Consider the following 13,285-nt stretch of genomic DNA (forward strand, 5'->3'; position numbering starts at 1 on the left):
ATCAGATAAAAGGAATAAAACATGTAGGCACTACTGGTAGAAAAGGACTTTTTGGGAAAGAACTACATGATACAAGTTTGGGTAACTAACACATATCTGCATTGCTGAACATTTACAGATTGATTATGATATGCAACCTTCCCCAAACTTTATGATGGGGAATTTTATTACAGTTGTGTTATTTAATGTGTTATGTAAAACCCCTTATTTTTTCCTCATAAAATTTAAGTAAAATCTACATGATTTTCTAATGTAGTATTGATGTAGTTACTTATTTATTGAGTCACTGTGAGATACACATCTACATAGCAGTTCTTGGTCAGGTTCCAACACCCATCCATCCACCAGTGTACAATTCCCAAGACTAACATCCCCAGTTTCCCTCCACCACCCCCTTCCAGCCTGTCTCTATGGCAGGAACTTCTCTCTGTCTCTCTTTCTCTTTCTCTGTCTCTGTCTCTGTATCTCTTTCTCTTTCCGTCTCTCTCTCTTATTTTGAGCATTATGGTTTGCAATCAACACTGAGAGGTTAACATGTTTGTTCCTTTACTGATTTTAAGCCCGCAGTTCTTATCCAGAGTAATAATTTCTAGCTATCTTTATCATAGTGGTTTCTTCTCTATTCCAACTGCCTTCTGCCCCAGTACGTGAGGCAGTCTTCACACTGTGGACCAATCCTTCTGGCCCTTGTTTCTACTCTTCTTGGGTATCAGACTCATATTATGTTTTCTTTTTTTTAATATCACTCAAATTAGTGCAATAATTCTATTTATGTCCCTCTCCTTCTGACTTGTTTCAATTAGCATGATACTCTCTATGTCCATCCATTTATAAGGAAATTTCATGACTTCAATTTTCCTACATCATAGTATTCCATCGTGTAGATGTACCATGGTTTCTTTAACCAGTTGTCTGTTCTTGGTTACTGGGGTTATTTCCAGATTCTGGTTATTGTGAATAGTGCTGCAATGAACATAGAAATGCAGATGACATTTCTGCTCTTTGTTTGGTATTTAAATTGGGGCTACTTATATTTAAGTTTATATTTAGTTGGTGTTATTTATATTTAAATGTTGTACCAAGTACTTTATACAAATTGTAGTTGTATATACAAAAAGAGTCAATATAGGCACATATACATGCATACATATGTATATAATAGAGATAAAGAACTTTTTACATGGTACATAAAATGACACATGTTAAACTGATGACAATAATCTTGAGGATATTATTATTTCTAGTTAGCAGGAAAGAGAGAACTCAGAGATACAACTGGGAAATATAGAATGCTAAAATTGGACTACAAGGCACATAATTTCCATTCTACCACATTATTAGTTCTTAAGATGAAATAAGGTATAGCTAAGGGAACTTGCCGTTTTCTTGTTTTCTTGTTTCATCAATAAGTTACGGATGTCTTGATGCTAGGGGATTTTGTATTGGGGGGTCAAGTCCCAGAAAGCTCAGCCAACTCTCTTCTCACCAGTGTCATTAATCTAACAATGGGGCTTGAACTGACTGTGAGGTTCACCTGCTGAGTGGCATTGTCAGGATGGTTTGGGAAACACTTTCCACTTTCTTAATTCTATCTAACAGAGGAAACCAAATATGTTTACCTTTCTATCCTTTCATAGAAAAATATACGCCCAGAATTTTCAAACAGCAGAACAAGAAACAACCTTTGTCTCACTAATTTATCATTTTCATAACTCAATAATAGGACTCTTCCAGCTGGGCCTCTGTACTATAATGAAGCATGTCAGAGAGATCTTGAAGCTAATGGATACAAAGAAATTAAATTCAAACCTGCTGATTTCAACAATCACCACTCCCCACCCCACCCCCCTTTTTGGTTATATTTCTGAGCCATTAAAGAAACTAATTACATTCTCTTCCATTTGCCCAATAACTCAGGTCAGACTTGAATGCGTTAGCAATGAATGACTTTCCCCCTTGACTTTACACCAGTTTAGGCAGAAATTACCTCTCGAAGGGATTAAACTTTCTTGTTCCCTTCTTCTCCCTTTGTTAAAATATAGTGCTTTAAAGGAAACTGTCTTATTGTAATCATTTGACTTAAATAAATATTAATAGTAAGTCTCTGGAAATGAAAAGGAAGAAGCAATAGTGTGTGTGTGTGTGTGTGTCTGTGTGTCTGTGTGTCTGTGGTGTGTGTAGGTGATGGTGGCTCTTTTGAGCTGTCAGGAGCCCCTGTTTGAACAGTTTGGTGACCAGGAGGAAATAACTGACCAGAAGAATAGCCACGAACGATCAGGGAGTTGTGGAGAGGACGGAGAAGGAAGACAACTTAAATATCAGTAAGGCAAATTCCAGTTAATAATGGAGGGACTTGATTTCAGAAGAAGGGTGTAAGAGACTGGCACTGTTGCTGGCCTTCGCTCTGGTCCTTATGAAAATAGAAAGTGAATCTAATTTATCAAGTTAAGTAATCAGGGAGTCCCTGAGTAGAGGTCCATGTCTCCAGATCTTTTTTTTATTTGAGTAATTATTTTTTAATTTTTTGATATAAATATTTTCTTTTCAAATTTTAAAAACTTTATTTGAGTCACCATGATTAGTAAAACTGTTAGTGATAAAAGTTCTTGCAAACAGTATTCTAAGACCACACTTTTTACCAAAGTGTTTGCTTTCCTTTATTACTATCTTAGTGTCATTCTCTCCCCTGAGTCTTTATCCTGCCATTATTCCCTGTTTAACCATGGTAAATTCAGTTCTGTTGATCAGTTCTCATATTAGGTTGCCCATGGTCTTTTGTTATTTATTGATTGATTAGGTTTCTTTCTACCCCATATAGGAGAGAGATCATTCTGTACTGTTCCTATCATCCTAACTTTACTAATCTTGGTTCTCTCCAGATCTATACACATAACAGAAAATTACATTATTTCATCTTTTATTTTATTTTTGGTAATGAGGGTATTTGGATCACTCCTTGTAGTGCTCAGGGCTTACTCCTGGTTTGTCACTCAGGAATCATTCCTGGAGCTTCTCTGGGAATCATATGGGATGGTAGGAGTCAGACCCAGGTCAGTCATGTGCAAGGCAAGCATCTTATGTACTGTACTATATCTCTGATTCCAGATTTCATAGTTGACTAGTATTACATTGTGCATATATACCATAATTTTTATATCTAGACATCTGTTCCTGGAAATTTGTTATTCTAGGTTTTATGACTTGGGAATGTTGAGGCCACACCAGGGAATAGCTCAGGAAAGCTGCCTGGATTGGAAAGGACTCTGCCTTGTAACCAGGAATTCTGATATTAGCCCTTATTCCAACTCAATGGGAAAGTTTGAGAAAACTTTGATCTGCATGCCTGCTTCCTTATCTATATAACCTTTGTAAAGGTGACCACCCATTATCTTAATCTCTTTCTCCTGTGACTTAAAGAATTCCAGGTGTGGAAAATAAGGTTCTAGAAAATGATGCATTTTATTCTTTCCTGCTAAGATCCATGGTTCCACCCCCACAGTGCCTATCTCATTCAGGCACAGAGGCTTTAAGAACTCTTTTCTGGACTTGATGTCTTTTGCGTTTCAATCTCCACATGTCCGCCAAGGGACCAACTGTAGCTGACTGTTCTGGGAAAGAGAGAGGTCAGATGCTGCTGCCTCTTTTAATCATAGATGGCAGATGTTGAAGCCCTGGATTTATGAATACTTTTCATCTTAACCAACCTGCTTTGGGCTCCTAGTGACTCTCAGTCATCCTACTTATTTGATTTATATGTCTCTTTCTTGCAGCAATATTCCAGAGATTGAGCTGCAGAGTTTGCACTTGTCGCACCCCTTCTCAAATGCATTCCAGTTTTCCTATACTGTAATAGCAAACTCACTTACTGGAAGGAATCTTAACTTGAAAATAATCCACTTCCACATCAATCCCCTCATCTACCCGCTTTCCTCTCTTCACAGTTTAGAGTTTTCCTCTAGGGTAGCCTGCTAAACTACCTCTCTGCCCTCTGTTTGCAGTTCCTGCGGTTCAGAATGCTTTGGGTAAATCAAATATCCACACACACATCCCGCCCCCCATCTTGCCTGGTCCTGTGGAAGACTGCAGATTTCTTTAATGAATCCTGCACTGGTAGGCTTGGAAAATAGTCAAGGTCTAGTGATTTTAAGATTCTCAGATTACTACTCAGTTCTCTACCTGCACCCAGAGGCTGGTGTGCAAGGGCTGTACTTCTTTCCTAAGCTGAGAGAGTTAGATTCAAATGGGGTCTCAAAAGGAGCCCTATTTCTGGAAAAGATTTTAAATTTTATTTGAGTACATCTTCAAACAAAAGATGTTCCTCTGTAGTCAGCATTAACTTAAGCCCCTTGAGAAAATAGTCTGTAGCTTTAGGTGAAGAAAGTACTTTCTTATGTTATGTTCTTGAAATGAGGGTATTTCTCTAAGGTTAGGAGACTTTTGATTACCATTTCAATTTCCTCACTAGCAATTGCTCTATTGAGTTGTTTTGTATCTTCTTGGTTCAACCCTGGGAGAGGCTTTAGGAGTCCAAAATTTGATCCATTTTCTTCTAGTTTCTCTTATCTAATGGCATAAATATTTTCAAGGAAATACCAGATGCTTTAAGTTTCTTTAAAATTGAAACTCAAACCACAAATCATTTCAAGTACTCTGGTGCCTAGGCTGAGAACTCTGGTATCTTCTTGCTGTGAGGTGGGCAGCCTTCCCCAATTCCTGTACTTCTGGAAGCCATGTCCACCGCCCACAGCCACCATTATGTTACTGGCACTGATCTATTGATTCACAAGTAAGTCTCTGAGGAAATGTAAGCCAAGCAGTTAAAAACTCATGGACACACTGGTCAAAGGGCCTAAAAATACCTGGGTGCCCTCAGGTATTTAGTCTGGTATTTAGGCTGAGGATTTGCCCTGCCAAAGACCTGTCAGTTGCACTCACACCCCACCACTCACACCCCACCATTGTAGCCACACCAAGGGTTCAACTCTATCATTTCACAAATACTCTCTCCAGAGACAGCAAACTGAAAATAAATTGGGCTGGAGCAATAAATAGCACAGCGGGTAGGGCATTTGCCTTGCAGCCGACCTGGGTTCTGAGAGCCTGGCAAGCTACCAAGGGTATCCCGCCTGCACGTATTCATTATGCCAAAAACAGTAACAAGTCTCACAATGGAGACGTTACTGGTTCCCGCTCAAGCAAATTGTTGAACGACAGGAGGACAGTGCAGTGCTAATGGTAGTGGCCCAGACTGAGAACTCTGGGGTCTTCTTGAAGTAGGGTAAGCAGCCTCCGCACACGCTTGTGCTTCTAGAAGCCCTGGAAACCATGTCTATGTCCCATAGATGCTGTCATGTCAACTCTGGCTCAAACCATATATCCTGAAGTCTCTGGACTGAGTGACAATGTTTTTAGCCTCATCACACCTTCAAGTTTCTCAGTACTGAACTCCCAGTAGGAGCACACCAAATTAGATGGCAAAGTATCATAGAAGCAAACTAAACTCAACAAACAGAAGTATTAACACAGAAAGCTCACTAGCAACAAATAGCTTAGTAAATTCTTAGACAAGGGTTTAATAATCCCACTATGAGCTATAAAAATTTTCATATAAAATGATTTTTCCTATACTTATTGATTTTAATATTGGAATTTTGTTACTAATCAATTTAAACTCTAGAATTATATCCATATTAGTGAGTTTTGTCTACATTAAAATAAATTAAAATATAAATTTCTTTGGTATCTATCGTGTCATCTTTCCTTTTATTTTGGATTCAGTTAATTAGGGTTCACTCTCTTTATTTCTGAGTCTTGCTATTCGTTTGTTGATCTTATTTATTGTTTAAATAAACCTGATATTAGTTACATTAATCTTTTGGACTGTTTTTTTTCTTTAAAATTCATTATGCCCTAAGTTTTATTATTTTCTTCCTTTTTCCTTGCCTTGGGCTCTTTTTGTTGTTTCTTTTCTAATTTCTTATGTTAATTTATGTGAACCCTTTCTTCCTAATAAGGTATGCTTGCATCGTTATGAATTTTCCTTGTTGTTATTGTTGTTGTTGCTGTTTTTAGGTCACATTCAGCAGTGTTCAGGGATTAAACCTGGCTCTGTACTCAAGAATCACTCACTCCCTGGCGGGGCAGATTGAACCATGCTGGCTGCATACAATGCAATGGCCCTACCTGCTGTCCTATGCATCCAGCCCCTGAATTTTCCTACTTAAATCACTTTTATTGCACCCTACAAGTTCTGGTAACTTGTATCTTCATTCTCATTTGTTTCTAGAGTTTTAAAATTTATTCTCTGATTTCCCCTTATGATCCATTGGCTGTTCAGCTGTTTAGTTTCTAGGTATTTGTAATTTTTTCTCCATTTCTGTTTCTTGTAAAATTATACTAGGGCTTCATAAATCTTTGAAATTAATACTTTATCAGATGGGTACTAGGTAAATAATTTTTCCCATTCCATAGGCTGTCTTTGTATCTTGTTTCTTAAAATAGTTCATAACACCATGAGAGTTCTTGCCCATTGATTCACTTAGAATTCTTTTTGTCTTCAATTGTCTTATGTCTTGGAACAGTAATTTGTTGTATTTTTATTGTTAGAGTAGAGGCCATGATCTTTTATAACTATATTTAAATCTATATTAAAGCAGGGCTTTGGTTTTTGGTGTTTTTGCTGTCATTGTTGGTAGTCGTGGTAACAATGTGTATATTTGAATTATAAGGAAGTAATATATATGTCTAAATAGTATGTTCCATGAAGTGTTTAGATACATATGATTTTTTCCCTCATTGTTTTTGCTAAGTTTGACCTTGTCTTTTATACGGTTTTAATTATCATATTAATGTTTTGAAAATAGCTCTCCATTCTCTCCTCATTCATCTCCCAGATTGCCTTTCATTTTTAACTTTGATAGTTGAAAGTGTTTGGCCAAAGAAGAGCAATTTTTTTCTCTCCCTTCTATTTACATGCACGCACACACAAACATGTATATTCACTCAGAAGATAGAAAGATGGAGCAATTAATGAATGTCTTTATGGAATCTAACTTGTGAGCCAGTGTTCTGGTATCATTCTCAATGATAAGACAAAAATTGTTTCTATATAATTTCACCAAGCATTTCACCATAAACCAAAATTCTTAATACATTGGAAAGGGTCAGGAAAAAATATTCAGGATCTGAAACAACTTGAAAAGGGAAATCTGTTTTTCAGCTTCTCCCCTGAAAGCTCTTAGCCTCTAGGACCTGCTTTAACATTGCATTCAGTCTGTATCCCATGATACATGGTCAGTAAAAGAACAGTCATAGATAAGTAGATTTTGACAAGGACCCTAAACCAGGAAAGTCATTTGTAATACAGGGCAGGGAGGGGGTGAGGAGGAAAATCTAGTGCATAGTACAAATCTGTGAATAAGGCAGGATAAGAAGAGGGACATCTGACGAAACTGTGCCAACAGTGACCCACTGACCAAATTGATATTGTGTTAATTTCATTCTGAAAAGCAATGCTTGTCAGAAAACAATAACAATATACAATTTGGTTTGAATAATTTCATTTTTATTTAATTCAATCCAACCAGTGTGCAATAGGTAAGCACTATATATCTAATGCTGTGTTAGTCACTGCTTATGACTAAAAAAGGAATGTTGAAAATGGCTCTGTTCTTAAGGAGATTCTAAATAAAATCCCACTGTCCAAATAAGAGTTACTCAATATTCAACCAAAATTAGATTAAACGAGTTCTCAATAATTTGGAGCACATGCCTTGCATGCAGGTTCTTTGGATTTGACTCCTGCACCTCATGTCTTTCCAAGCATTACAAGGAGTCACTCCAAACACAAAACCAGTTCAACCCCTTGAGTGCTACTGAGTATGGTACAAAAATTAAAAATAAATAAAAGAATTGTATGAAAATTTAGGTCAGGGTTTTAATTCTTCATTAGCAAATTACCAATCAGGCCACTTAATGATCTCTGTGCACCTCATTTTACTTCTCCATAAAATTAGGAACTGTAATATATCAGTAGTTCTCAAACTTAATATCCCATTTTTTAAAAAATAATTTGTAATGCCTCATTTAACAAATCGAAATTAAATTTGCAGATATTACAGTGGTATATACATAATAGAAATCAATGTAATATACTAACTAAGATATGAAAGATAAAAACAAGTGTTTAAAATAAATACTACTTCAAAATGTAAATTTTAGATGTAGTTATATAGTATATATTGTGATAAAGTAATCAGATACCTGCACCTGCACATAATGAGTATGGTTGGGTTTAAAAGAAGTAAAACTTCTTTTAAAGAAGTACATTAAATGGAAGAACAGAGGAATACGCATACATATTCTAGAGCTAAAATACATTTAAAGGTAACTCATAAATGATAGGAGTTATTTTGTATATGAAAAGAGAAAGAAAGAGCTTTTATTGAAGCAAGGAGAGAATACTGTTTAAATTACCAGTGTTGAAGTACAGAAAATGAGGAAACACTTTTTTATATTACAAGTGAGCAGGTACTTATTTCTATTATAGATTCAAAATATGCCTTGTGTTCTGAAAGAGATAGTGCAAATGACAAAGTACCATGGAAAGCAGAGCTTGTATGAAATCCCATCATATCTCAAGATATGCATTCAGTGTGGCCAGAGCAGGATATGAGGTAGTTCTTTGTTGTGTAGAACTTTTCCTCACCTCAGGAATTCTTGTGCTTTAATTCCATTTATACTACTAGCTACTATATCTCTAGACTTATTATGAGTACCAAAACCACACCCATACATTTTAAAAATACTTCTCAATTAAGAGGCCCTTACGTGTTTGAAGTGGTTCCATTAGTCTACTACACTAGAAATTCAGAGCCACATGAGTGGGATGGCGATAAACTCGATGAGTGAAAATAGGCCACCATGATAAATAAATTAGAACTTGAATTGTTCTGAAAGAATTTGAATTTAAACGTAATTTGACTACCATTGTGAGATGAACAAGATAATGAAGTCTGTAAGAAGGACCAGTAAGACACTTAGAATATTTATAATTCAACAATTTCTAGGACTGCCCCTCATGTGACTGCATCATGTGTATCATGCATTGTATCTGTATATTCTTATGGCATATCAAAAATTTAAAAGGGGCCTCTAAACACTTTTAAATAAATAGGTTGAATTCAGAATCCTTAAAATTCTATACTTTTATTAAAATTAAGTTTAAAATGCCAATAATTTTAATTATAGGTTTTCATTTAGCCAAAGAAAGAAGAATTAGGACAAGGTGAAGAGACAGTGTTCCAACAAAATGTTAGTTGTCATGGAGATCATTGTTGACTTTCAAAGTATTCTTGAGATTTTTTTGTACTGTAAATACAAAAATGTTCTCAAACTGATACTTTATTAAATGTATCACAAATAATGAGGATATTTAGACTCCTAAGAAAAGGTTTGGTGGTTTTACATTGAGGAGTTTTATTGATTGTTTTTAAGATAGAGGAAATAAGTTATCAGACTGGTGGAGCCAATCCCTTCTATGTGTTTTTGTGGACTTCCACGTAAATTAGATTCTGCATTACACTGCACTCTGCAATGCTTGAAGCTCTGCAATGCTTTTTTCCTCTTCCTGAGATAACAGTGCTCCTTTGAACCACTCATTTCACACTTCTGGCCCTTCATCCCTAGTGTCAATTCCTGACTTTTAAATAGTCCATTCCTACCCAGAAAGTAGAATTGAAGAGACCTAAATGTAAGGCCCTGATATAAAGATAATGCCAGGGTTAGAAGCACCACCAAGGCCATCTTTAAAGCATTCAGCCAAAGAGGACTACATTGACGGTGGGATCCACAGATCCCGATGGAAAAAAAAAAACAGGTTCCAAAAAAGAGCCGAGATCATCGGGAAGTCCCAGATGGGGTAGGTACCGCATCCCGCCTCCCCCAGATGGAACCTCGGTGACCAGAAGCCTCTACAAGCACAGCTCGAGTAAGCGGGTACTAGGACTTTTCTCAAATCTGCCGGGACTACAACTCCCAGGTAACCTCAGATTCCGGAAGTCACACCCACAGCCCACCCCCCAGCGCCATCTTTAAAGCATTCAGCCAAAGAGAAGGACTACATGGAGGGCGGGATCCACAGATCCCGAAGGAAAAAAAATAAAAAACAGGTTCGAAAAAGAGCCGAGATCATCGGGAAGTCCCAGGTGGGGTAGGTACCGCATCCCGCCTCCCCCAGATGGAACCCCAATGACCAGAAGCCTCTACAAGCACAGCTCGAGTATCTGGGAACTAGGACTTTTCCTCAAAACCGCGCGGCCGCTAATGCGGCCGCACGACATCTCTCTATATACAAAGTGAACCATGGGAAGTAAACCACCCAACGTTTCTCTCTGAAAATCATAGTTAAGTTTGGAGCACGGCCACAGCCCAGAAACAAAAGGACTTAATGCATAATCCAGCAGCTTGGAGCAGAAAAGTGAACGGGCTATGCGTTAATCCAGGCCATCATGTATGTCCGGAGGGGAAAGGGTGTTGCACCATTCGCCCTCTCTTCTCTGGAAAGAAGGATGGCGGCCGCATGGGGGCCTTGTGGACAGCAGGTATGAGCTGTGGGTGTGGGGGCGACTAAAACCTCATGGGAAGGGGGACGTTCCGGTCCGTCCTTCACGCCCTACCGAGGCCACCAGTTGCCCCCCACGAGCGGCTCTCCAGCACGGCCACAACCCCAGAAACACAAGGATTTAATGCAGAACCCAGCAGCTTGGAGCAGAAAAGTGAAAGGACTATGTGTAAATTCAGGCCATCAAGTCTGCTGGAGGGGAAAGGGTGTTGCCCCATTCGCCCTCTCCTCTCTGGAAAGAAAGATGGCGGCCACATGGGAGCCTTGTGGACAGCAGGCATGAGCCGGGGGTGTGGGGGCGACTAAAACCTCATGGGTAGGGGGGCGTTCCGGTCCATCCTTCACGCCCTACTGAGGTCACCAGTTGCCCCCCACGAGCGGCTCTCCAGCATGGCCACAGCCCCAGAGGCACAAGGACTTAATGCTGAACCCAGCAGCTTGGAGCAGAAAAGTGAGAGGACTATGCGTTAATCCAGGCCATCAAGTCTGCCAGAGGGGAAAAGGTGTTGCCCCCTTCGCCCTCTCTTCTCTGGAAAGAAGGATGGTGGCCGCAAGGGAGCCTTGTGGACAGCAGGTATGAGCCGGGGGTGTAGGGGCAACTAAAACCTCATGGGAAGGGGGGCGTTCCGGTCCGTCCTTCACGCCCTACCGAGGTCACCAGTTGCCCCCCGCGAGCGGCTCTCCAGCACGGCCACAGCCCCAGAAGCACAAGGACTTAATGCGGAACCCGGCAGCTTGGAGCAGAAAAGTGAAAGGACTATGCGTTAATCCAGGCCATCAAGTCTGCCCGGAGGGGAAAGGGTGTTGCCCCAGTCGCCTTCTCCTCTCTGAAAGAAAGATGGCGGCCGCATGGGAGCCTTGTGGACAGCAGGTATGAGCCGGGGGAGTGGGGGCGACTAAAACCTCATGGGAAGGGGGGCGTTTCGGTCCGCCCTTCACGCCCTACCGAGGCCACCAGTTGCCCCCCACTAGCGGCTCTCCAGCATGGCCACGACTCCAGAGCACAGAAACCAATTTCTTAACTCTCTGACTTTCAGTAGAAATACTTCCAGGGTCAATAAGTAAAATAGCAGAAATCCAAAACCAACATTTAATTCTTGAACCCAGCTGTAGAAAGCAAATCAATTCACAATGCTTTTTCAGCATGTCTGATTTAGGAGGGGGGTAAACTCTAAATAATAGTGGTGAAACTTTTATTGAAACAATGAATCTAATCAAAGCAGATAGAGTGTTAACTAGAATTCATCTGCCCCACAGGGACTGGGAGGGGTGGGGGGTGGGGTTTTATTGGGGTTCTTCATGGTAAAAAATAAGTATTGGTAAAGGGAAATGTGTTTGATATTTGCGTGACTGAGACCTAAACCTGAAAGCTTTGTAACCTTTCCCACGGTAATTCAATAAATAAATAAATAAATTTAAAAAAAAAAGAGAAGCACCACCAAAAATATATGGAAGAACCAGGAACTAGAAATCTCGAAAGTCTGCTGGCCAATGGGCCTCAGGCAGCAGCAGGAGGTATAGATCCTGGCATCTGACAGGAGCTGGACAGTGGGAATAGCAACTTTTGGAACAGTCTCTGGATAGTGATGATTGGTTAGAGAACAGAAAACACATGGCCTTCCCAAATAGAGAAAAAGTCAGAAATAACAAGAAAAAGATGTCACTGCCTTACTTCTACCATCCAAATCTTATGTATGAAAGTATTTAATTGTATACATCTAAAGCACATACAGAATCATAGTTGTGATTTTGACACATATGTTTAAAGTTTTCGAACCTCTTCAAAGACTTTTGAAGGTGAGTGAGTGAATGAGATCACAGACTCACCACAACTCAGAGAATGTTCCTTTTAAATCCCCAATCTTTCTGCCAAATCAACCTCACTAATCTAGGCCTATTAATTCTACCTTTTCAGCAGGCTTAATCAGCTTCTGTATTTGAAACAGTCCTTACATGTTTTCTATTTTTCTATTTTGCTCTATCTACTACATAAGTATTATGCACTGCCTAACATCAAAATTCATCCAATTTTTTTCTCCTTACCCACCAGTGTATAAACTCAGATGAGATGGAAATTTTTAGTTTTCTCAATTTACCTATATTTGCTGTCTGTATTATAGTGTTTATTTGTAGAAATAATGTTGAATAAATAAACTCAGAGAAGAGAAAACCCAAGTCAAATGTTGGAGAACCCCTATAAGACACTTGTAAGATACACACATTATAAGTTGATGCCAGAAATGAACCCAAGCAGAAGAGGAATCCAGGAGCAGGTGAGAAGGTAATCGAGAGAGGGTAGCAAAGAGGAATAATTGTTCAGCAAAATAAGGAGTGTGTCAACTGGTCATCTTGATGGAATCTGTTGGCAGCTTTGGGACTTGTGGAAGTTGCTTGGAAAATGCTGTTGAATGATACAGGTAAAAGAAGTCATATCTGTCCTCTGAAGAGCCAAAGATATATTTCGAAAAATGAGAGTTGCACGCATAAACTATGTGGAACATGTTAATGATATAAAATCACAGTGTGAGTGCATGACTTCCAAGAGCACCTTCCAGAAAGAAGGAGCTCCGTTTGGGTGTAATTGGTGCACAAGACTTCCTGTAAGCTATGCGGATGAGAAAACCCCAGTGGAAACACCAAAATAGCTGGACAGGGAAGAAATCT

This window comes from Sorex fumeus, unplaced genomic scaffold (assembly GCF_029834395.1).
Source record: "Sorex fumeus unplaced genomic scaffold, SorFum_2.1 ptg000039l, whole genome shotgun sequence".
In the NCBI taxonomy this organism is placed as follows: domain Eukaryota; kingdom Metazoa; phylum Chordata; class Mammalia; order Eulipotyphla; family Soricidae; genus Sorex; species Sorex fumeus.